The sequence below is a fragment of the Orcinus orca genome, chromosome 5 (assembly GCF_937001465.1).
Source record: "Orcinus orca chromosome 5, mOrcOrc1.1, whole genome shotgun sequence".
In the NCBI taxonomy this organism is placed as follows: Eukaryota; Metazoa; Chordata; class Mammalia; order Artiodactyla; family Delphinidae; genus Orcinus; species Orcinus orca.
The window spans coordinates 87,994,905-88,019,834 of NC_064563.1; the positions used below are offsets into that span (position 1 = coordinate 87,994,905).

Here is a 24,930-nt window from a genome sequence, read left to right on the forward strand (position 1 = left end):
CAAGAATCCTGCTAGGTTGGTTTAGCCAAAATCTCCCTTACCCCTAATGCTTCCTCTTAGCAATTTTCCATCCACTGACCCTCACCTTTTTTCCTTGGCTAAAGTTCCCACTTGCCCACTCTTAATATGAAATTGAGCCCAATCTCTCTACCCCCTGCAAAATTCAATTGCAATGATCCTATCTATACCTACCTCAGTGGTCCTGAATAAAATCTGCGTAACCATCTTTAACAAGTTTCATGAAAAATTTTTTCTTTAAGGCATGCTGTATGTCCCAAGGAAGGCTAGGATAAAAATTAGAGGACTTGAGTCTATTAGAAACTATACATCAAATACATGTCCTACAAAAAAATTGTTTTCAAATTGCAAATCCAGTATATTATTTGTATGCATGGTATTTTTAATAAAGTCCCTTATTTTGTGACAAATTGTTGCTGAGTTCTCCCAATACTGCAACTTTTAATTTTGGCAGTTTTTTTTTTTTTTTTTTTGTATAGTGAAAAGCGATTTTTTTTCTTCCTTCCCCTCTTAGCCCTTTTTAGGAATCCTCCCTGAGCTTCCTGCCGGCTTTAAGCCTCGTCTATTTCCCCCATGCCTGAGTACTGGACCAACACTTGGTAAGAATTTGGCTGAGGAGTGCTAGGTTGAGTGACAAATGGATGAGGATGGAGGTTTTATTGAAGCATCTGAACCGCATTTAATTTTCCGTGTTGCTTTATTTGTTCCTTTTAGCCCTCAGGATATTGAATTTTGTGGGCTTGGGTTGGGTCGCTGGTACTTCAGGCGTTTAGTAGTATGAAACAATGTTTCTCCCGTTAGAATAATATTCTCATTTATATTAACGGCGGCTTACTCCAAACTGCTTTACATAGCATTTTTCTAAACCTCCTGAACGAACGCATTTTCCCGTTGAGCACTGGCATTGCTTCAGCGGCCTCTGCCGACCTCCTGGCTTGGCAACCTGCACCCCGCTCCACAAGAACCAAGCCTGACCCAGCGTGGCCTTGAGCGCCGCCGCCTCGCCAGACCCTCTCTCCCGCTTTCCCTTCCACCGCCCGGGATCCAGGTTCCCTCCTGCCGCCTCAGCCGTCAGCGACAGCGACACCCTCTCCTCCCCTCCCGCGGCTCCCCGCGCCAGGTCGCCGCGCCAGACAGCGGGTAACCGCCGCCTCCGCTGGGGCATCCCGACTCCATAGGCCTAACGCGCTCCAGACACCTGCCTCTCACTGGCCACCGCCGCTGCCCCTCACCCGGCAGCCCCCTCGGCAATTGGCCCCCGGCCGTCCCTCGTCATCCTCGGCCTCGCCTCGAGTCCCGCCTCCGTCGCCAGGTCATTTAAGTTTATCACAAATAAATAAATAAAGGAGGAAATAGAAATGCGTAGAAAGTAAAAGCAGTTAGGAGGGGGCGGGGGCCTGGAGAAAAAAGGTGGGCGCGGCGGAGGTTAGACAACCAAACCTGATCGTGTCTGTGTTGACCAATCACGACTCACTCTAGTCCGGTCTGACGGGCCCTCTCAACCAATAGCCTCCCACCTCTCGGATCACTGAACAACGAGATATGACTGACCTCTCCAGAGTGGACGAAGGTGCGGCGGAGTGAGGGGGGGAGCGGAAAGACTGCTGACCAATCGCCTGTTAACAGTTCTCTGAGCGAAGTTTCAGTGCTCCAATGGGTGTCTGAGATAGCGGATTGGGCCTCTTCTAGCCCAATCGAAGCTGGTAGAGATGAGGGAAGAGGCAGATGGGGGCGGGGACAGGTGAGGGGAGGAGGAAGAGTGTATTTTGTTTATGGGCGGCAACCTCATGAGGGGCGTCCCATTCTTATTGGCTCACTGAAGCCAAGAGTGGCGTGGGGGCAACCCAATAGCAGGAAAAGATAGAGGGTTCGCGGCGTGAGGCGCCCAATGTGGGCCTTCTGCCGAAGAAGTAGGGGCGGGGGGAAGTTTAGGAGTTGAGGAAAGAAGATTAAAGAGCGCGAGGAGGTAACGCCAAAAACTCTAATTTGTTGTGGGGCGGGCTGGAGGGAGGGGTGTGTGCGTGCTGTGGGGGACGGGGCGTCTGCGAGGCGCTTGGAGTGGGGGGCGGTGGGACAGGAAAGGAGGGGCGCGGGGTGGGGTTGGGGGAGCGAGTTAGAGTGGCGAGCCCGCGGGCTGTTGGCCGGCCGAGCGCGCGCCCCCTCCCCCGGGTGCCCTCCCCCCGGCGGCCCCTTTCCCCGAGCGCCCCTCCTCGCGCCGGGCGGCGGCGGTGGCCTCGCATGACCCGGCGCGGAGGGAGGGAACGCGGGAGGGTCCTGGGTTCCAGGATCGGGCGGGGCGTCCCGCAGCTGGAAACGTGTCTTCTGCCTTCTTTCTACTCCCCGCGCCTGGAGCTGCCGCTACCAAGAAGAGGAGCTGAGGGGGACTAGCCGGGGCTCAGGAGCTACTAGAGGCGCCCGCTTGTCTTCCGCCCCCTCCCTCCTCGCCCTTCCCCGCTTGCCGTGGCTCTAGCAGTATCTGGAGCGTCTTCAGAGAACTGGGGGGCGGGAGGGGTCCTGGCCCAGAGCCGCTGGACGCCCCTCCAGACGCCGGAGCTACCGGCCGCCGCCTGCTTCGCTGCTACGACTGTAGAGAAGGGGGCATGGGAAGGGAAGACAGCTTTCCTTCTTTCTGTCCTCCTTTGGGCCCCTTTGGAAACATTAAAAAATGTTTACGCTTTTTCCATAGCTGAGAGAAAACGGTTGGAAGCTTTTTGAAAGTTTAAAAGAAATGCACTCTCTTTTACATTGTTTAATGCATTACTGTCCGTGTGGCTTTCTGGTCTTCTCCCACCATACGCCCCACGCCCTGCCCTCCTAAAGCTGTTAGCCTTTTTAAGGATGCTGAAGAGGCAGGAGGCAGGGATTTTCTAAAAGTTGTATTGATAAACACTTGTACAAACATATGCTAGGCACACACATAAACGATAAACATTCGCGAAAAACACAATATGGCGTACAGCTACCCTAACTAGCGCGGTAATCCGCTGATCTCTTAACCCAACCCAGTTGAATGGGGTCAGTAGCAGGATGACAGTTCTCCAGTAAAAATCTGAATGAAGCAGGAAGTAATTTGGAAGCAGCCCGTGGGTAAAGTACTGTCCTCACATCAGCATTGGCCCAAGCTAAGTTGAATTTGTGAATCTTCGAGTCATGTGAAAATTGTCTTAACTGCTTCTTACCATTAAAAATACCAAAATGTTGCTCAAGTGGAATTTTCTCACTGCGTGGTCATGTGTGAATTTCTGCTAAGAAAATTAAGAGACCACTCATTCCCCCAGTGTTTTCAAGCAAGCTCTGTTCTAAAGTTAGTATTTTTGTTGCTATTGAAAGTTTTAAAACATGAATTATAAGGACCGTTTTGTAAATACATTCTCTAGCTTTACACATTGAATAATCCGTTACCATCGACAAATTCATAAATGGTTTACTTTCTTACCTGTTGCTCCTAATCCCATGCACCCTTTGCTATTGATTGGGAATCGTTAAAATACACCGTTCTACCCCATCACATCCCCAGTCCAATTTTGGCTACGATTTGCATTTCTGTATTTCTTGGAAAAGAACAACAGCAAGAACAATTTACATTTTTTTAATGCCCATGTTTGCTCTTTGTCATTCTTAATCAGAATGTATCAAAGTTGATGCACATATAGTGCATGGTAATACCATTCACTGTGCCCTCTTGGAAGTAGTCTTCTCTCAAGGAAGTTTTTGGTATTGTCCTTGAAGAATTGCTGATATTACTCATTGCTTAGCGCTCAAGGTTTAATTCTTAAGGTTGGGGATGTGATTTCCATTGAGCTCAATTTTGGAGGGCTTTAGCCTTGAGCATACATCATGCTCAGACAGTGAGGAGAAGAAAAAAAGTGAGTTTTCTAGAAATATAATTATCTGCTCAGTGAGTCCAGCAGTTGGGTATTTTTGGTTTTGTGATTTCAGATCTCACAGCCCAGTGGAATAAAGAACTTTTGCATATGAAGATCAGGTGACAAGTTAACTGGCTACCAGCCTCCAAAGCAATACGCCCTTTCATGGTGAGGTCCCAATTTTAACACACTAAAGAAAGAAGTTTAAGACTAAAAATTGTCAAATTTTATCCATTTTTAGGAAGAACTCTTTATACTTACTTGTTTAGTTCATTTAAGATGCCAGTATTTTGAAATAACTACTATACCAAGAAAATACAGGTATAGTTAATGTGTACATTCGCTACTAGCAACTAGCTACTGAAAGACAATATGAGTTTAAGCGGAGTACTAGAGGAAAGAACAACTTACATGTGAGGGTTGTAATTTTGGTGTGTGTGTGCATGGAAGGGGAGGAGGGGTATTGTTCAGAATGACTAGTTGATGTGATGCCAGTGTCCTAAGTAAAGTCAGGAAGTTTTTGAGACCCATACATATACAATTGCTCTTGCTGTCAAATTAACACGACTTTGACTACTTGGTATAGGAATAAAATCCAAGGAAAAAGCCATTTTAAATGAATTACTTTTATCTCAGTAGTCAGTCTTCAGAAGACCTTCCAACCAAATTGAAATTCCTAGAAAAAATTGGGTCATTTTAGAAGAACAATAAAAGATACAACTAAGTTCCTATAAAGGATCTAAAATTTATAAACTAATTACAAAGTATTTGAAATATCTTAGAATAAGTGGTAAGAAGAGATTCTTTAAAACTTTTGGAATACAGAAGTGGAGCTTGATGGGCTCTGATTTATTCTCTGAAGTGATTTTTTTGGTCTGAAATGGATTTTTAAATTCATCAAACTGTTCTAGACACTGTTCTAGATACTTGGGATGTAAGAGTGAACAAAAGATAAAATTACCTACCCATGTGGAGTTTACATTCTAATGTCGCATACACTTCGGTTACTTCAGATTGCTAGAGGAAGGTAGTTTTGGATGAAACTTTAAAACTTAGCTGTTTTCTCATTTGGGGGAATATGATTTAAAAAAGCTTAGAGAAGTTCGAGGGGCAGGGAGATTTTACCAATTGCCAATGATAAGGAAGGAAGAGCTTACTGTATTATTTGTACCCTTTGTTATTGTCATGAAATATTCTCCATATGTTTCAGTAGGTCTTTTTAACAGATAGGGGTTTTATTTTTTCGTAATTTTAAGCTTGCCTTTGAAATAAATAAAATGTTATTTTATATTAAAAAAAATTCTGTGTCTTGGAATTTACTGTAAAATTCCTGTGGAGCTTTTGTCTTGTTAGCAAATTGTGGTAAACATAAACTAGAATATCTTAATTTGTTTAGTTAGAATTTGTTTTAAGAATATGTCTGAAAAATCAAGTGCCTAAATCTTTTACAGTTGTGGTTTTACCAAGAGAAGGTGGAAATTTGTAATTAATTTATAGGTGACTTTAAAAAGAGAAAGAGAGGCCTGCAAAAAATGCTTTGTTATTTAAACCTTTCAAACTACAAAAGCATTTGATTGGCACTTCTCTGATTTAATAGACCATTTGTAATGCAAGAGGAACATTACAGAGTATTTTAGTATTACTTTAATCATTTAGTCTGTAGGTGTAAAAATCCTAGGTTTCTAACTGAAGGAAACTTGGTGCCTGGTTAAGGGAGTATATGATTTTGAAGCAAAGTTTGTTGCTTCAAGTAGTGGGTGTCTCACCTTTCCAAAACCTAGCTCATAGTTCTCAAATAACAAGTTCTTATTTTCGTTATTTTTCTCTATCACAGTGAGTTTTATTTTGTTAGTCAAGTGTGAGTTCAGTTCTTAAGTAGCATGATTTTTTTTTTTTTTTTTACACACAATCCTCCTACCTACAGTCCTCCCATCCCCTGCTGTAAAGAGCTTGAATCTATATCTACACTAGATCTCTATGCTAATTTGTAGCATAATCAATTCTTCTAGAAAGGGTACATATTAATGCACTTTAGAGAACTTTGAGATTGCCTGTGGCTATTAAGTATAGACCAGGCAGCGTCTGAAAGCTACAAATAGGAAGATTTAGGACAAAAAGCAGAGACTGTAACTAATAGAATATATTGTTTTAGCTGAAATCTTTTTTAAAAAGCAAAGTGGAAGAATGGTTAATAGAATGTTAAAAATTAAGAACTTTTCCTAATTCTAGTAAGGATGGTTGATCAATGTGTCCTTATGTGCATGTAAGTATGTATTTATATATGATCAGTTTTTGAATAAAGACATATTTCATTACTGGATAAATGATTCCAGTCCTGCCTTGTGTTCGTTGACATGGAAGGCATTCAAAGTTCCCAGGTGATTTTGTTTAACATACTCTGTTACTAACCAAACCTTTGCCCCGAGCAACATAGAAATACAAGATAATTAAATCTTTGTAAATTTTGTAATAATTTGGATTAAAATTTATTTTGGGAAGTTTTTTTAAAGCATGATTACTAAGCAGCACATAAAATGAATGAAATCTAAAGTGAAGAGCTGTTAGAACCCTGGATCCACATAATAAGATAGTTGAGAGTTTCAAAAGGGGTATTCATAGAGTAAAAGATAAAATCTTGACATGTCAGATTTCTATAGTAATAAAATAAAGACTAATTAATATTCATATTTTTAAGGTAAGTGTAAGTATGTGTACAGTGCATTTTAAGTCAAAATTTGGGGTGTTATTGGCTAGACACAGTCATTTCTTTGCCAGAGATACTAGACTGTATGAAGGCTAACCATCTGTCAAGTGATGGAGACAAAGAAAGGTTTAATATACTAGCCCAAAATTTCCACAAACTTGTTTTGAATTTTATTGTCATTTTGTTTTGGCCTTCATATTCTGTGTTGAATATGCACTGGGTCAGTCACCCCACTTAGTTTTTCATCCCACTTAGTTTTATGAACAGACTATTCAAGGTTTAGATAAGGTTACTGTCGCAGCTGATGTGATCTAGAGGCAAGATAAAATGTTTTGATTTTGCTTTCATGTAATGATTAAAAACTCACAAGTGGACCACCCATTAGCAGTTATACAAGTGACTTCAAGCACACTTATTTTCACCTACCCATTCTGAATTTTGGGTGTCTTAATTCTTTTGCTTTATATATTCAAGCCTCATAATTCAAACCCATTCCTGAGCTATTTGGGGGGGTGGGGATGGAGGGAAGTAGCAACGGGAATCCAGATTGCCTGTTTTAGGTACAATATGGTGTGATGTGAAATTGAAACAGCAGATTGGTAAGAAACTTTAGTTTCAAACAAATATAAACTAGTTTATTTAGTGAAGTCATACACAAAACAGGAGTCTCTATTGACAAGACAACTTTTTTTTCCCAGTAACTTCCACATCAGGAAGTCACCATGATTCTTTGGGCCAGCAGACTGTTTCTAAGGCATCATATAAGAAAAAGAAGCCCTAATATTGCTGATTTTAATGATATTCTTAGATGTGGCAGGCCAAGGAATTATTTATAGCAGTGCTAATTATATCAATAAAAATAGCAATATTAATACTGTGAGTGTCAAAATCCATTCTTGACAGTATGAGGTAAACAGAACTATAGTCAAACAAAGCAGCCAGCCTGTCTCTACTGTCAGCTCATGAATATGCACTTCAGGAAAAATATACACACAGTTTAGAGAATTAAGTGTATTGATTTAATCTCTTTTTCAATTACTTTTGACCTTTTTTTAAAAAAAGATGTTCTTTATTTTAAATTCAAACAATATTAAAAAGACTTGGATTTTTAGTTTTGAAATTATTGGCAACCATTTTCTTACTGACATTAGTAAGTTTCTAGAGACTTATTTATTTATATATGGTTAAGTACTTTATAAATTATCAGAAATTCATTTTCTTTGTACCCCTGTTTTTGGGACACAAATTACCATCACAAAAGGAACCTCTAACAGTTTACAAAATGAAACAATACAAAACAAAACAAACCCTACCACTACCATACATGTACACACAACCACAAATCTCTGGCTTCCTTTAGGCATTAAAAGAATATCCTTTTCCATGGTTTTGATTTAAGAAAGAGCATAAATTTTCTTTGTAGCTGTTTTTACTTCTAGTCAGTTTTTACAATTTTATGTTATTTTAAACTTATTTTCCTAGGAATATAAAAATCCAGTAAGTAGAAGTCATTAAATCCAATGGTTTTTAGCTTGAGGGGACATCTAACTTATCAGCCAATCCCTCAAATGTTTGATTTAATTCTTTCATTTTATTGCACATTGTAAAAATTTTCAGATATAGAGATTGGAAATATTGTTTTTGGTATAATGTTGCAAGCAACTAGTTGTATGATCTTAAGCATTTCACATAATTTGTTTGGATCTCTGCCTTAGCTTCCTTCACCTTCAGGGTCCCTTTCAGCTCTAATAATATGAGTATCTTTCTTTTGATACTTGAGTCTTTATTTTAGCTTCAGATAACGTGACTGGATGTGATGTGCAGGGGGCACCAGGAAAGAGTATATGTAAAATATTTGACTTTGCTTTTTACTTCCAGTCCTGGATAAAAGTTTCATTTTAATGATACTTGCTTTCAAACATAGCATAGTAGTACAAGAGCCACAATATTAAGTACTGATAATCTTTTATAGTTGGTAACTATAATGTCTATTAGTTTACATAAATTTTTACCAGCTCACCTTTACTCATGTAGATATATTGGTAATAGAATTTATAAACATGATTCTTTGCATTTTACTCTGCATAAAGTTGCTTAACTAGAGAAAGCAGGTAATAATAGAATGAATTAACTCAGAGTTGTTTTCTAATTCTATAAAATATATGGATAGATAGATATATTCGAAGAAAAACGTAAATTTGGTTTATGTGCCTAATTTTTAAAGCAAAAAATAAATATACTTCGAGTAATCAGGGGCCATCTCCATATAGATCTTATAAAACTGGTAATTTTTAACTGCTGCATTTGATTTTTGATCCTACATTATATCCATCCAGGGATAGATTTACATAGGAGGACTGATAAGATAGACAAAGAAAGTTGACTCTGTTTTGATGAAGAATAGTGGGAAGAATCTGAAACAAACTGCATGCAATTTGTGTGTACCTACCTGTAGGTATTTATTTAATGATGACCTCAAAGTTTTGATTTAGAATTTCACTCTCAGTTTCTTTTTAATTGACTCACATTCCTTTTGCTAGTATGAATGGTAGTGAGAGGCTCAAAACCGTCAAATCCTTTACCTATTCACAAATGGAAACAGCTATCTGGAGAAAGCTATATAATCCTTGGTTCCTTCCCCTTCCATACACATATCCATCGTTCTTGATACTGCTCATAACATTTTATAAATTACCTCATAGACGGAATATACAACAAACACGACAATATATTAGATAATGCTAAGCTTTTGGGAGAAATGGCAAGAAAAATTTTAGATCAACCATAGGGCAAAAAAGGTGGTATGAGTGCTTCAATGCATGCAAATAAGGGGAAAAAAGCATTCTAAGAGATATTTAGAAGGGAAGCTGATTTTAGACTATAAGTTAACTGAAACCCAGCACATGTACTGAGGAATTAATGTAGACCCTTTTCTAAAGGCATTAGTACCAAAAAGACTGGCAAAATTATTGGTTGTGAGCATAGTGAAAGAAAATAAAATACATTCTGTTCTTGTACTAAACAACAGTAGCCAACATGTATGAGCACTTAACTCTGTACCAGACATTGGTTATATCTGAATTTTTTTCAGTTAATTTCATAATCCTATGAGATAGGCACTTTAATTATGTCATTTTTAAAGATAAGCTAAGCCTCAGAAAGGTTAAGTAACTTATTCAAAGTCACACAGCTAGTGTATAACAGTTGGGAATTCAAACTCAAGTCCAATTCTAGAAAACCTAAACTCTTAATCACCACCTCATCATGCCTCTCTTCTGCGACCATTTTTACTTAGTACCCGCCCTGATTAGTACTGGTAATTTTATTTCAAGAAAGGCATAGTGGATTTGGAGAAGGTTCCAGAGAAAGGCACAAAGTGAAAGAGCTTAAGTGGGAGGAATGGTTGCTATGGTAAAGTTTGTTTTTAAAATTTAACTCTTCAGTCTAGAAGTACAACTTCTATGAGGGAATTTATCTGAAGGTTTTAACAGAGGATGGACTGGGTAGCCACTGCCTGATTTGGTTGGATGGACAACAGTGGAGCTGGGTAACAGATGTCAAAGCAGATGGAGGAAATCATGAGTAGGAGCAGGTGAAAGGGAACTTTAGATACTGGCAGTACTGGGAAGGCAGAGGTCAAAAAGACCTAAATCTAACAGGTTGAGTAACCAAGAATCGGGATCATGCAGAAAAAAAGGGTGAGGCAGAACAGAAACAGAATATACTCAAAACTTTGGTAAATCCTACTGACTTTGGAAGGCCCTAACATTTATTGTTTGTTTTTTGCACCCTTAGATTTGTTTCAGAACCAACAGCTGGCTTAAATAGGGGCCACCTAGAGTCTGGGATACAAAGACTGCTATGGTTTTGGCACAAAAAACATGATTATCAATACTAACTTAGAATTAGGCAGTAAGTTTAGAAATGCAATTTAGCACAGAAACCTATGTGATAAACCTGAGAATAGCTGTCATTTATTGAGTACTTGCTGTGTACCATTCAATTCTGAAATCACTGTTTCTGGGGGGCATTTATAGTACAAGTTACCGTCTGCTGTCCAGTTTTCAAATATAAGAAAACATCTGCTAGCTTTTCTGAGGATTTGATGGGTAAAACAAATTATACCTTAATTTTATTTCATTTCATGTTGTAATTTAGCTTTTGATATCTCCTCTTCCCACATTCATGGAGCCAGGCTCTACCAGGCTTAAGGTGGAATAGAGTGTAGACTTCTCTTGTGTAAACTTTTCCTTCAATTGTCGCTATACTGAAAGAAAGGTTCAATTTTATTTGATAGGAAAAATGCATTTCTATCAGAGTAATCGGTTCAAATGATCAGCCCAGGTGAAGTCAGTGTACATGAATTTGGATTATATTTATGATTGCCAGCATGAGTTAATGAAAAGGGAATTATATAAGCTTTTAAAGTGATTTTTTGTTATTTCAAATAATTTTAATGACATCAAACCAAATACAAACAGATGTGTATGCCATGTATACATACTCATACCCTTTTTCTACAAGGTATGGAGACTTCAAAAGTTTTTAAGAGATAATATTCATTGTTGAGCTATATTATGTATATATAGAGGGGTGGGGAAGAGTTGGATTGTCTGAATGGAGTCAAAGAATAATGGAAGAACTATACTATCACTTATGTGTCTTCAGTTTTCCTTATTACAATATCTCTGTTATTTCCTTCAGACTCTTATTTCTAGTGCATTAGGAAATATATTACAATAATCATTTTGTATGTTTCAAATTGATACATCACTAATACAATATACTGTGAAGTTAGAAAGATAACCAGCATTCAGTTTATTCATGACACCTTTCCCCTTTAGGTTTATTGTCACTGGTACTCTTTTGTTCTCGTTCTTTTGACATCTGGTGGTATCTAGTCTTTTTAACAACTATGTTGTTTGCATCCTCCCTTCCCTTCATATATCTGACCCTTAGAGAAATACCTTTGAAAACTCACCCTCTCAATAATCTTTCTTGTTCTAGCAAAGGGTTGAGAACAAGGCAATATTATGTTGAAGGGGTGATTTGAGCTGAAAAGTGAACAGGATTCCAGACCTTTCTGGTTCAGGTATTTCACATAACAGTCTCAACAGTTGTTATAAAGTGAATTGCTAGAGTGTATAAAAGCCAAAAATAAATGGTTGCTGTTTTTCTGTAATTTTGTATTATGCATACCTCTGTTTCTATCTATTATTTGTGTAATGATGAATTTTATTGTGCAGAAAGGGGTTCATTCATTCTTTGACATTCATCACCCAGGAAAGATAGCATTCAGAATTATACTACACTGAACTGCAGATCCTTAAGGGCAGTACCGTATTTTATTAATCTTTGAAGCCTTGGTGCTTAGCACAGTACCTGGCACACTGGAGGATTCAATGTTCATTAGATTCTTTTGTAGCTGTCCTAGAAAGATTACTTTGTACTTGCTTACCAGGCTGTTCATTCCTTATTTTCTTTTGACTGGTTCAAATTTAGCATTGTTACAATCATTAATACCTATTACAGGGTTTCTCTGTACTTTTCTAAGACCCAGACATTTTTACACATGCTCATGATCTTTTATCCTTTTAGATACTTAATGAAATTCTGTCATGGCAGAAGTCCCAATAAAAAATTATATTTACCGTGATTCAGAAAAGAAATATATCAGTTATCGCCCATCAGTGGTAAAGCAAATCTACTGCAATCAATTCAGGATATTGTATTGAATAGAGTACACAGAATTACATTACCTAGTGATTCAAGGGTGAAATCCAAATTTCATATCCTATATGATTCCTATCTGGATAGTAGGACAAACAGTCCAGAGTATTTTTTTTTTTGCACTTAATAGATTGTAATGAGATTTTGAGCATTTTATATGAGCTTCCTAATTCTTAAAAAGATAAGTTCATAAAGTCTTACACAATTAAAAAACAGAGCTTTAGATAATTTTACCTTATTATCTAAGTTGTTTAGAAGTCAGTCCAATGAAACACTTTAATGTTATTGACATTATATCCTTAGCTCTTATAGAAAGCAAACACGGTAATTGGGCTATGAACAATATGAAGGGTAATGTCATGTAAACCACTGTGTAGGGTGCATGTTTCTTTCCTATATAACAGCTGACATGCTTTTTCATATTTATAAGACCTGCTAGTTAGACAGTGGGAGACTTACATGATCTGCCAAAGTCATAGTTTGTCTCTCTACTAACTGAAGCTGTAGCATATTGATTTGAAGTTGTTTCCAAAAGAAAAGATAATTATGTCCTGGGATAATTAAAACTGGGGTCTCATTAAAGCGTACTTCAAGTGATTAGTAGCTATGGTATATTTTGGAATTTGTATCTAAGGACATAAAGAGAGCATATTGTTGTTTTTGTATATTCAAGAATATGCTTTCTGAGGAAAGTATTGATTCTTGGAAATAATGATAATGAACTCCCAGACAACCCCAGACCCACATACCTCTCCCCTTTCTCAATATTTTTAAAATTAAGGATTCTGAAAACAAGGTGACCTATGTATGGCCATCTTCCCCTTCACTTCCAATTCCTGAGTGTCTTTCTGAATCAAATTGCTACTGAGATCTGTAAACAATTGCTGTGACACCTTGGGCAGAGAAACACTGCTTTGAAAACTTCTACCATCAATTGGGCAAGCAACTAGAGAATAGTACTGAAGTTCAGGGATAAAGATCAGAAAACAGTAGACATTGTAAAGAAGAGCTTGGGCTTCAGAGGTCTGTGAACCAGTATGGGAGAAAGTTAATATCTGCCTATTTTATGTATCCAAGTCTCCCCAGTAGGCTAAAAAGTCAGAGTAGCTGAATGTGCTGGCTGAGTTTTCTCTGTCCCTGAGGCTGAAAAGAAATTCAGAGATAGGGCAACAGTGATCTACCTCCTCATGCCTTGGCAGGGAACTGGTAGACTGTCTACATTTCTTTTCTCCAAGTGTTATGCTTCTGCCATTTAGGATACTCTAACAACCAGACCAGAGTTCCAGTGAGTTATCAATGAAAAATAACAATCCATCAAAGGGGAGCCAGTAGTGAGGGAGAGAGGAAGATCAGGCAGGAAAATTAGAGTACATACTCCAAGCAACTAGCACTATTGGCAAAAATAAATGAAACCTGAATTTTGAAATATATTAAGAGCACTTAAGGATATTCAAACAAAGAACAAAAAAGAATTTCAGATACTAAGAAAAACATATCTCAATTGAGCGACTCAGTGGAAAAATCGGAGAACATGGTCACTGTTGAAACATGAGTCAGTGAACTGAAAGACCAAGTGCAAGAAATATATCAAAGTACATAGCACAAATAAAACACGGTGAAAATATTGAATAAAAAGGATGAGTCTTGGAGGATAGTTTAGAAATCAAAATGTGAATAATAGGAATTATAGAGGGAGAAATAAGAACAGAAGGAGGAGAGGTATAATTAAATAATAGAAGAAAATTTCTTTGAGTGTAAGAAAAATCAGAGTCTGTGGATTGAAAGGGTTTATTGATTTATGGTCTTGAATGAAAGAAAAGATACAGTTCTGAACTCTAAAAATAAATTGAAACAAACTCCCAAGTAGAAAGAACAAGTTTCTCCTATAAAGAGGAGAAATATCGAAGTATCATAGAACTTCCTATTTGTAACACAGGAAGCAAGAAGATAGTGGAATGACATCTACAAACTGCAAAAGGAAAATTACTACAGTCCAAGAATCTCAATGCCCAGAAAGTTGTCATTTGCCAGCCAAGGTGAAAGAAATACATTTAGGGAAAACCAAGAACTCAGAACATATAATTATTATTCCCCATCCAAGAAAATGCCTGAGGATAGATTATAAGCAAACAACAAATGAACCAGGACAAAGATTTCAAGATGAAAAGGAAAGGAAATAGTGGTAAATAATGAGCATTTGTATATAATTGTGTGTGTTGTGTGTATAATTTCCTTTAAGAGATAAAGATAGATGGCTAGTAAATGTGTAATAAAATAGACAATTTCAGACTTTTGAAATAAAAGGATCATACTTATGTAAAGAAAATTTTTAATGTACTAAAACTGTCTTATCAACACTTAGTTGATGGCAGGAGTAGACAGGAGGAATGTAAAAAAGGAGGAAAATAAGTGGTGGGAGATGAGAGGAGGAAGAAAAGAGGAGAAAAGTGAATGTATCCTAAAGATCTCATTTATTTAGGAGAAAGGGGTGGGGGATAGAACCTCTTGGTGGAGGAAAAATTTGTCTTAGAAAGATAGATACATGAAAAAATATATATATTTATACATCTGTTAATTAGAGTAGAGAAAGGGAAGGTTAGCATGATAAAACATCATGTAGAACTTTCATAGCAGCAAGGAGAAAATAGAATGCAGAGCCACTTGATCAAACAAAAAAATACGGAAAAGGGAAATAAGGAAACAATAATGTAAGATTAAAAATAAATATAAGTAATTGGAAGATATACAATTAGGCACATTATTCCATTTAATGTAATGGACTAAATTCTCCCATTAAGAAAACAGATGTCAGATTGAATTTAAAAACATAAGGCACTCAAATTATATTACCAGAAAAACACCTGTGTCAAAATTATAAAGAAATGTTGTTTGTAAAATGGTGGACATAAAAGACATCAGGCAAAGGCAAACAAAAGGAAAACAGAGAAACATGAGTGACAGCATTGATATCAAAAAGGGGCACTGTAATGATGAAAGGCATAGTTTATGAAGAGAATAACCACATAACTCTGTATACAGCAGGCTTATTTATAGTAGATAAGTATGTTAAGTAAAAACTATTGGAAAAGTCTAGACAGCTCTGTTAAACACATGCAAACAATGACTAAGAGAAATGGAATACTATAACTCAGAAGCAATATATTTGTAGAATCTGATATTCTTGAAATATTTTTAAACATCTCTGTGCTTGGCCGCAAAGAAAACTTTATAAATTTTAGAAAGCAGAGATTTTGCAGGCACATCCTCTGATTATAATCTAGTATAATTAGAATTTAAGAAGTTTTTCTAAAAGGTGACAAAAATTATTAATTATTTAGAAATTAAAGAGAACACTCCTAGATAACTCTTGGATAAAGAGGAAGTCATTTGGAAAACAATGAAAAGGAGAATATTTTATGTAAAAACCTATTGAAAACAGGTAAAGAGATTGTCGGAGTAGAGTTGATAGCCTTAAAGGCCTTCATTATTAAGATGGAAAATAAAGGATTATCTAGTAACTATAAGAAATTAGAATAAACACTAATATAAGAGAGAATAAAAGGAAATTAATTTTTTAAAATATGAAATTAATGAAGGAAAACAAAATGTAATAAAAAATCAGTCTAAAAGCTGGCTCTTTCAAAAGACTTAATATAATACATAAACTCCTTGGGAAGGTGAAAAAGCAAAAAAGAAAATGAGGCCAGTAATTCCACTCTGAAGTGGAAGAGAGTTGAAAGCATATGTTCCCTTAAAACTTGTACACAAATGTTCATAGCAGCAATATTCATTATAGCCAAAAAGTGGAATAAACTCAAATCAAAGAAGCTCTCCATCAACTAATAAATGGATAAATAAAAATGTGGTGTATGCATACAATAGAGTATTATTCAGCCATGAAAAGAAATGACGTACTGATACATGCTACAACATGGATGAAACATGAAAACACTATGCTAAGTGAAAGATGTCAGACACAAAAGGCCACATGTTATAAGATTCCATTTATGTGAGATGTCCAAAATAGGCAAATCCATAGGGACAGAAAGTAGATTAGTGGCTGTCAGTGCTGGAGGAAGGGAAGATGGGGAGCGACTGTTTAATGGGTATAGGATTTCCTTGTTCTGGAACTAGATAGTTGGTGATGTTTATACAACCTTTTGACTGTACTAAAAGCAACCACAGTATACTCTAAAATGGTTAAAATGGTGAAGTTTATGTTATATGAATTTTATGCTAATAATAATAAAGTTTACAAACAAGAAATTGAGCAAAAATAGATACTAGTTAGGGATGAAAAAGTTGACAAAACTGTAAGGTAAAAAAAGAAATCTAATGCAACTCTCTGGAAATAAATTTGAAACCCCTGAGAAACAGAACATCATATGGTCAAATGCAAATTATAAATATCGGCCTAAGAAGAAGTAGAAAACGGTTACCTATTAGTACTGAAGAAATTAGAAAGCTAACCACATGTGATCGCTTAAACTTAAAGAAATAACTAATTCTGATATAATTTAAATTATGCTAGGCCATTGAAAAATAATGAAATATTTTCTAATTTCATTTAATATCTAACTCTGACAAAAATTGTACAGAAATAAATTATAGTTCAATCTCACTTATGAAAGAAATGCAAAATTTCTATATAAAATGCAGATTAGCAAATAGTATCAGCATGAATTAAAAGAGTAATATACTAGGACCTAGAATTTTCCTTTTTTCTTTTTAAGTAGGAATTCAAGCATGATTCAACAACAGGAAATATATCAGTATTGTTCATTACATCACCAAATTAAAGGGAAAAATTATACATTCATCTTCAATAAGATTGCTTAAATATAATATTTTCATTCACAGCCAACAGAAAATATAACCTGAAATAGTAAAATATCAGATACTAGACAAGTAATTATTTATCACAATTATTTAACATTGAGTAGGGAGCGTCAGCAAATATAATAGTCAAAGATATAAATAACACTAACATTTGTAGAGACTAACTTAACATGTCTTTTGGCTGATATCAGACCTAAAAATTTTAGAACTCTAATTTAAAAATCTAGAAAAATTAGTAAGATAAATTAAAAAGGTAGTTGGATAGAAAATAATTAGATGAAAATTGATAACTTTTCTCTGGAAGTAATAGGCATCTAGGAACCATTTTTCCCAACAGGAAAAAATTATTTAATTTTCCATAGAAACACAAATTATAAAATGCTTATTAATAAAATTACCAAGAATAATATAGGACCTGTATGTAAAAAAGAGGTACTATTTAAAGACATAAAACAAGATATGATTAAAGGATGCACAAACTATGTTTTTATATGGGAAAACAATAGCAAAATGTTAATTTTCCCAAAGTTAATACATTTATTTAATACAATTCCAATTAAATTTTTAGCAGGGATTTTTTTTTTCTTTTTTGAGCTAGACAATGTTATTTTTAAATTACATAGAAGATTAAGTGCTAAAAAAAGGCAAGAAAATATGAAAAAGAACAGTGAAGAGGGATTTGCATTATACATAGTAGAACATATTACAAAGCCAGATAATCAAAACAATATGGTAATAGCATAGGAATAGACAAATAGATCCATTAAATAGATTAGAGAATCCTGAAACAGGTGACAATTTAGTTTGAAAATCATGAATCATTTAATTAATAGAATTGGCATAAAAGATTATTTTGTGGGAAAAAATGGAAGTATATTGTCATTTCGCACATTATACAAAAATCATGTAAGATGAAATGCTTAAATGAAAACAAAACAAAAAACTTGCCAAAAAAATCTAGGAGACTATTTATAAAATTTTTTAAGAGTAGTGAAAATGCAAAAAATTTAAAATGACTTAACATTGTTGATTGCATAAAAAAAATCTTTTATATAAAAATAAAAGTTATTAGAAAAATGTAGATTTGGAAAAGTATAATTTTACTTTTATTAACATGAAAGGTTAATATCCAAGAGCTCTTAGACAATGCTAAGAAAAAAGTTATGAAACAACCCAATGTAAATGGAAAAGATAATTCACAGTAAAGCAAATTCTATTGGTTAACATAAGAGAAGATGCTCAAATTCACTAGGGAAATTCAAGTATAAGTAACAGTGATGTAATGTGTCTTAGTATTTAAAATTTCTGTTAGTCTGATGGGTTTAATATTTATTGCCAGTGGTGATGTGGCAAAAAGGGACTCTTGTTACTGGTGCAAATGTGCTATGCTTTAACTTTTTTGAAATGCAGTCTGGTAACACCTATTATATCCTTTGATTGAACAATTTTATTCTTGGGAATATATCCCATAGAAATACAAGTATTGATATTTAAGGGCATATGTATTTTTTGGTTTCAAAGTTGTTACAGCTTTTTTGTAGTAGTAAAACTGCGGGGGGGGGAGTAATAACATTAATAAGATAATGCTAATAAATAATGGAAATTCATACCATGGATTGTAATGCAGTTATTAAAAGATGTGAATTAAAGATATCTCAGGTGATCTGGAGGAATTTCTGGAGTTATTGATAGTGAGAAGAGCAAGTTATAGAAAAGTGTGTGTTGATGTTACATTCTTATAAAATAATGACCAAAATCCCTGAATATGTATTTTATATGTAAATATATGTGTATATCTGCTTCATAGTAGAGTTATTTATTTGCAAAGGGAGAATATGGAAGGGTGCATACTATGTTGTGAAAATGGATTGCTTTGAATGGGAGGAAATATAGAGGGAGAGAAGCAGAGAGCCAAGCAATAAAAGGAAAAGAAAAATTGCACTAAAAACATGTTCAAAATCCTACTTATGCTTTTTAATAAAATTAAGTACATTTGGCTGTATATGTATTAAGAAGTCAAATTAAAGTGTTTAAAAATATTATGGCTACTTTTGATGGTAATGATTTCATATTTTTCAATATTGGTACCAAGGAATTTTTTATTCCTTTACATTTGCTATTTATTTAATTTTGTATCACATGCTACTAGGATTTTCTACATGTTCTAAAAAATCCTTAGATAATTGTCTAGCATTTCAGGCCAAATAAACTTAATAATTTATAGTTTGAGATCAAATCAAATTACATGGATCATTCCCATGTCAGGGCTGACATGCAGCTGATATCCCTTAGTAAAAGTTAGGTGGTATGTTTCACTTTGTTCAGTGTTCATTTTCTTTGATTGGTACCTTCTGTGTCACTTATAAAATATTTCTAATATTACCCCTGTCACTTCACAAATTAATTATAACAACAATAATGAATGAATGGAAGAATTGTACATAGAAATTGCTTAATAAATAAATACTTGCTGATTGACATAATAGATTTTAAGTACAGTAATGATTTTACCAAGGTAATAAAGTGTAGAAATGAAAGCATTTAAGGGCGTTTAAAAATAAGACTAGAAGTCATGATTTCAGGCAAATCATTTGACTCCTGTGTCTCAGAATCTTAATCTTTAAAATAGTGTATTTTCATCACTTATTTCACACAGTCTTTGAGGATCAAGTGAAGTAATAAATGTTTAAGTGCTTTGAAAAACATAATTCATTGTGCAAAGAATGATGATAATAAAAATCTGAAGGCAGCCATTTTTTACACTTAATGGACATATATTTTGTATATATATACATATATGTATTTCAAGTTACATGTTTGATATTAAGCCTCTTGACATATCAGTAATAGAATGTATTACTGATGAAGCTATCAAAGCCTCAAATGGACAAAACTGGGATCTATGGAAGGTGTGAATACATTTAATTGCTTAAAGTTTAAAATGAGTCTCCAGAATTTCTTTGTTTTGCTGGTCATTGAGGAAAATTCTTTATTTAGGTATATCTCCTGATGTCCTCTGTTCTAGTATAGAGATATTAATGTTTTGTGGGAAGTCTGGGCCTTCATCTCATCTGGACATGATAATAATGTTGTGTTGTGTTTTGACTTAATAAATGGCCTTGGACAGCTAAACACAGTGGTGTAATCTGTTGTTATATTTCATTAGAAATCCTCTACTTGTAATTTATAGCTGCAGTTAATAGTGACTATAGCATGAATACTTTAAATAGTAAAATCTTTATCATCTTTTAGTAACCAGACACCAGATGTGCCATTGGCAGATTTTGGGTGTGTGTGCGACTATCAAGAAATACATACATTATGATTTGTTGGTTGAAACTAAGACTACAAAAGAGTAAAAACATTTACAATATTTTATTAAAGAAACAGTTATAATCTTAATACTATAGAGACTATACTGTACTATTAAAGATACCTAGATTCTGTTTTGAAAAAATGGAATGGATGGACTTGTTTCTCTAAGTCTCAATAAATTATACCTGACTTTTTCCAAGAATACATTCTCATTTTAAAATTTTCTTGCCCCAATAATTTGGCTTTGACTTTTGCATAAATATTCTCGCTATTTCACTAGTCTAATTTCCTTCAGTTAGTTTCTCTGCTATTCTTCCAGTAGTGGAGACAATGTATAAGAAAGTTGAAAAGATAGATCTTAAAAGACATCAATCTTTCTCTGCATTTCTTTAAATAGACCTTATTCAAGGCTAGTAGTAAAAACTACCTGAATTAGTTCTTTTTGATATCTTATATTTCACTTAATGAAGTCATTCTAATCAATATATTTGCATTTTCTATTTGCATTTTGATTATCTTATCAAATATGAAATTAGCAATTGTGACATATATTTTTAAAAATATCTCTTCACTTTTGTCTAGCAATACTAGTGTTACTAGAGCAGAAAGAGTTTTTAGAATACTCTTTATGCATACTTAGATGTATATGTCATTGCCAGTCATCTTTTAATTCTGTTCTTCTCTGTCTCCATTCAAGAAAATTTCTAACCACCAAAGATTACTCGCCCAAATGCAAGTTGCAGTTTGATAGGAAGTTGCAAGGAAATCTTCAAGTAATCTGTTAATCTCAGTCTTAAGAAACCAAAGTGATCATCTCTTAATTCTTTATTCTAAATTAAATTTTTTTTTTGGAGTATAGTTGATTTACACTGTTGTGTTAGTTTCTGCTGTACAGCAAAGTGAGTCAGTTATACATATACATATATCCACCCTTTTTTAGATTCTGTTCCCATATAGGTCATTACAGAGTATTGAATATCATACCTTAATTCTTAATTCTTAATATTCTTTCAGTTTCTTCTTTCTCAGGAAAGAAGTTTCTTTCACTTCTAAGTAAATCCTGAATCCTAGTATCTTTTATCAGTATCTTCCTCTTCATTTTGGAATGGACTGAAACAAAATCATCATTTCTTTTTTTTAAAAAATTGAAGTATAGTTGACTTACAGTGTTCTGTTAGTTTCAGGTGTACAGCAAAGTGATTCAGTTATACACACACACATATATTCAATATATAAATGTATAATTTTTTTCATATTCTTTTCCATTATGGGTTATTAATACGTCCCTGTGCTATACAGTAGGTCCTTGTTGTTTATCTATTTTACATATAGTAGTGTGTAGCTGTTAATCCCAAACTCCTAATTTGTCCCTCCTTCCTTTCCCCTTTGCTAACCATAAATTTGTTTTCTATGTCTGTGAGTCTGTTTTGTAAATAAGTTATTTTGTATCATTTTTTTAGATCCCACATATAAGTGATACCAAATCATTATTTCTTAACACTGTAATCAGCTTTCCAAAATATGGCACCTATTATCCCATTCAGTGGTCAGGTTAGTTTACTTAGTTTATCTTTCCAAGTGTCTGAATTTCTTGAATCACTGATGCTCAGTCTTAAAACCATGGTTGTTTTCATTTTTTCTATTTTTTTTTAAATTAAGTTTTAACTTGACCAAATAAAAATGCTTATTTGTTTAAACTTTTACATTTAAGGCTTTATATTTATTATTGCCTTAAACAGTATAAATCTTTTTAGCATCCCTTGGACCTCTTGTTTGGAAATCAGTGGATCGTATAGATTACGGTCTGTGAAATCAGCAACATCCACATCACCTGGGAGCTTAGAAAGCAGAATCTCCAACCCCATCCCAGACCTAATGAATCATCATCTTTATTTTAATAAGATCGCAAGTCATTCATACATACATTAAAATTTGAGAAACACTGCTAAAGAATTTGCCATTTAAAAAAAATTGACTTCAGGTGCACAGAATTGGTTAATTATGATATGGTTCATAATCATTGTACAATTTATTATCCTCTTTTGTTTTTATTTTATTCTTTCATTCATTTGTTCTTTTTAATCAAAATAAATACCTGTAAACCCAAGACCCAACCAAAGAATTAGAACATTAACAATAATTTACATCTATCTATATGTTCTTCTCCTACTCTTATCAACACTCCCCTAACCAGAGGTAGCCAGCATTCTGAATTTTGTGTTTATTATTCCATTATTTTTTCAAAAAATAATATATATAGCTATACCACTTATAAATGTGTGACTAAATAATATATTAATATAATACTGTGTCTCCTAGAATATGCTTTTTTTTGCTCTCAACATTATTAAGATTCATCCATGTTTTTGTAAGTAACTGTAATTCACACCATTTATTTTTAATTTTGTATCATCTTCATAACATCATCACAGTATATTATTTCTCCTGTTAACGGACATTTGGGTTATTTCCTACTTTTTGCTAATACAAATAGTGCTGGTATAAACATTCTTGTATATGTCTCTTGGTGACGTTTGCAATATACTCTTTTCAGAATATACTGAGTTTGGAATTGCTGAATCATAGGGTATGTAAATGCTCAGTTTTGCAAGAGATTGTCAAGTTATTTTTCCAAAATGGCATTACCCATTTACACTCTCACCAACAATGTGTGAAATATATCTGTAGATCCTTATTCTCTTTAAAATGTGGTATTGTCAGATTTATTAATTTTTGCTACATGAATGGATAAGAAAATATCTCATTGTGGTCTTGATTTGCATTTTCTTGTTTACCAAAACTGTGAACATGTATGTATGTGTGTTTTCTCTTCTGTAAAATAGTGTTCCTGTCCTTTGCCCATTTTCTTCTTTTAATTTTTTATGGATCTTTTCTATGGATTTGCATGAGTTCTTTATATATTCTAGATACTAATTTTATTTCTTCTTCTGCTTTGTAGCTTATCATTTCATTACCTGTAGGGTATTCTAATGAAAAGAAAATTCTTAATTTTTATATGGTCATACTTATCATTATTTTCTTTTACTGTTAGTGCTTTTTCTATCTTCTTTTACTAAGTCCTACTCTGGAATTGATTTTTGTATGTTATGTAGAGATTAAAGTTTAAGTTGCTTTCTAAAGGGATACACAATTTTCCAGCTCTGTTTAATTTATATTCTTGTCTTTCCTCAGTGATTTGCCTTGCCACCTCTCATATAGCAAGAGTCCATATAAATGAGGGTCTGTTTATAGACTCTCTTTTCTGTGATCTTGGTTTATTTGACTATCCCTATGCCAACAGCACATTTCCTTAATTACTAGAGCTTTATATTATAATATGTCCTTATGTGTGGTGGGGAGAGTCTCCCAGAATTCATCTTTTTAGTTCTACCTTTTCCTTAAATGTCAACCTCCCCCCACCCAGCTAAATTTTAATTTAGAACCTATATGCTTCATTCTTTATGTATAAAACCTAGTTATCAATACATTTTTTTAATATCTTCAAGTTTATCCAAAGCATTTCTTACAGTAACTGCTTATTTTGGCTTATAGTTTGTTAATGATGCCAGCCTATGAAACTTAAAAGCAAAAAACCAACAAAATGTAATGCCAGTCTTATAATATTCAAACTAATTCAATTTGAATACCACTCCAGATTCAATTATTTATTTTAAGATTCCAAGTTGATATCATAGTTTCTTAATTTAACAAAATATAAAAAGTGTATACTATTCACTTAACATTGCTTTTAGCAGTTTTTTATGAATCCTAATATAAATTACCCCATGGAATCACATCCATTCAGGGATTATTATTATCAATTTTAGCTGTCTTTAATATCACTAAATGCCAGACAGTGTTTAAGTACTTAACATTTTTTGACTCATTGGTTCCTTACAACTCCATGAGGTAGTTATCCCCATTTTACAAATGAGGAAACAAAGGCTGAAAGAGGTTAAATAGCTTGGTAGCTCACTTATTAGGGATTCAGATGGTAAATTCCCGTAGTACTAAGAAATGTTTCCTTGTGAAAACTTCACTGAGCTGCCCCTCCCACAGAACTAATTCTATGATGATTAAATACCTCAGTCTTCCTTCAGTTCTGCCTTAGCACCAAATATTTTTATTCAGGAGGATCAAACATTAACATCAAAGCCATCTTGAGAGAGAACAAAAGATGTAAGTATATAATGAAGAAGTATGTAAAATTGTCTTGGAAATGGAAGATTGGATGTATAGTTACTGGTCTTGAGAAATAGGTTGATTGTATATGTGACGTGGCATCAGATCTCAGGTCATATTTAGCTTTGGCTGGTGGAACCTCCCTCACTCATTTGCCTTTTTCCCTTCTCAGATGTCCAGAGCTTGTATAGTGGTATATTTGTCAGAGGATTGACAAGTATTCTGCTTACTGTTTCTAGTAAAGACACACTTTTGACAGTTTAATGTCTCCATTCT

General features: G+C 34.5%; 1 protein-coding gene across 8 annotated transcripts in view; it reads left to right on the top strand.

The window, feature by feature from the left end:
* Positions 1 to 1,884: 1,884 nt before the first annotated feature.
* ZBTB20 (zinc finger and BTB domain containing 20) overlaps positions 1,885 to 24,930 on the top strand; it is an 821,511-nt gene continuing 798,465 nt past the window's right edge. For all 8 annotated transcript variants that reach the window (XM_049709898.1, XM_049709909.1, XM_049709901.1 and 5 more), the window contains exons 1-2: positions 1,885 to 1,984; positions 3,958 to 4,052. The gene's annotated coding sequence lies outside the window, so the exon portion shown is untranslated. The remainder of the gene's footprint in view (positions 1,985 to 3,957; positions 4,053 to 24,930) is intronic.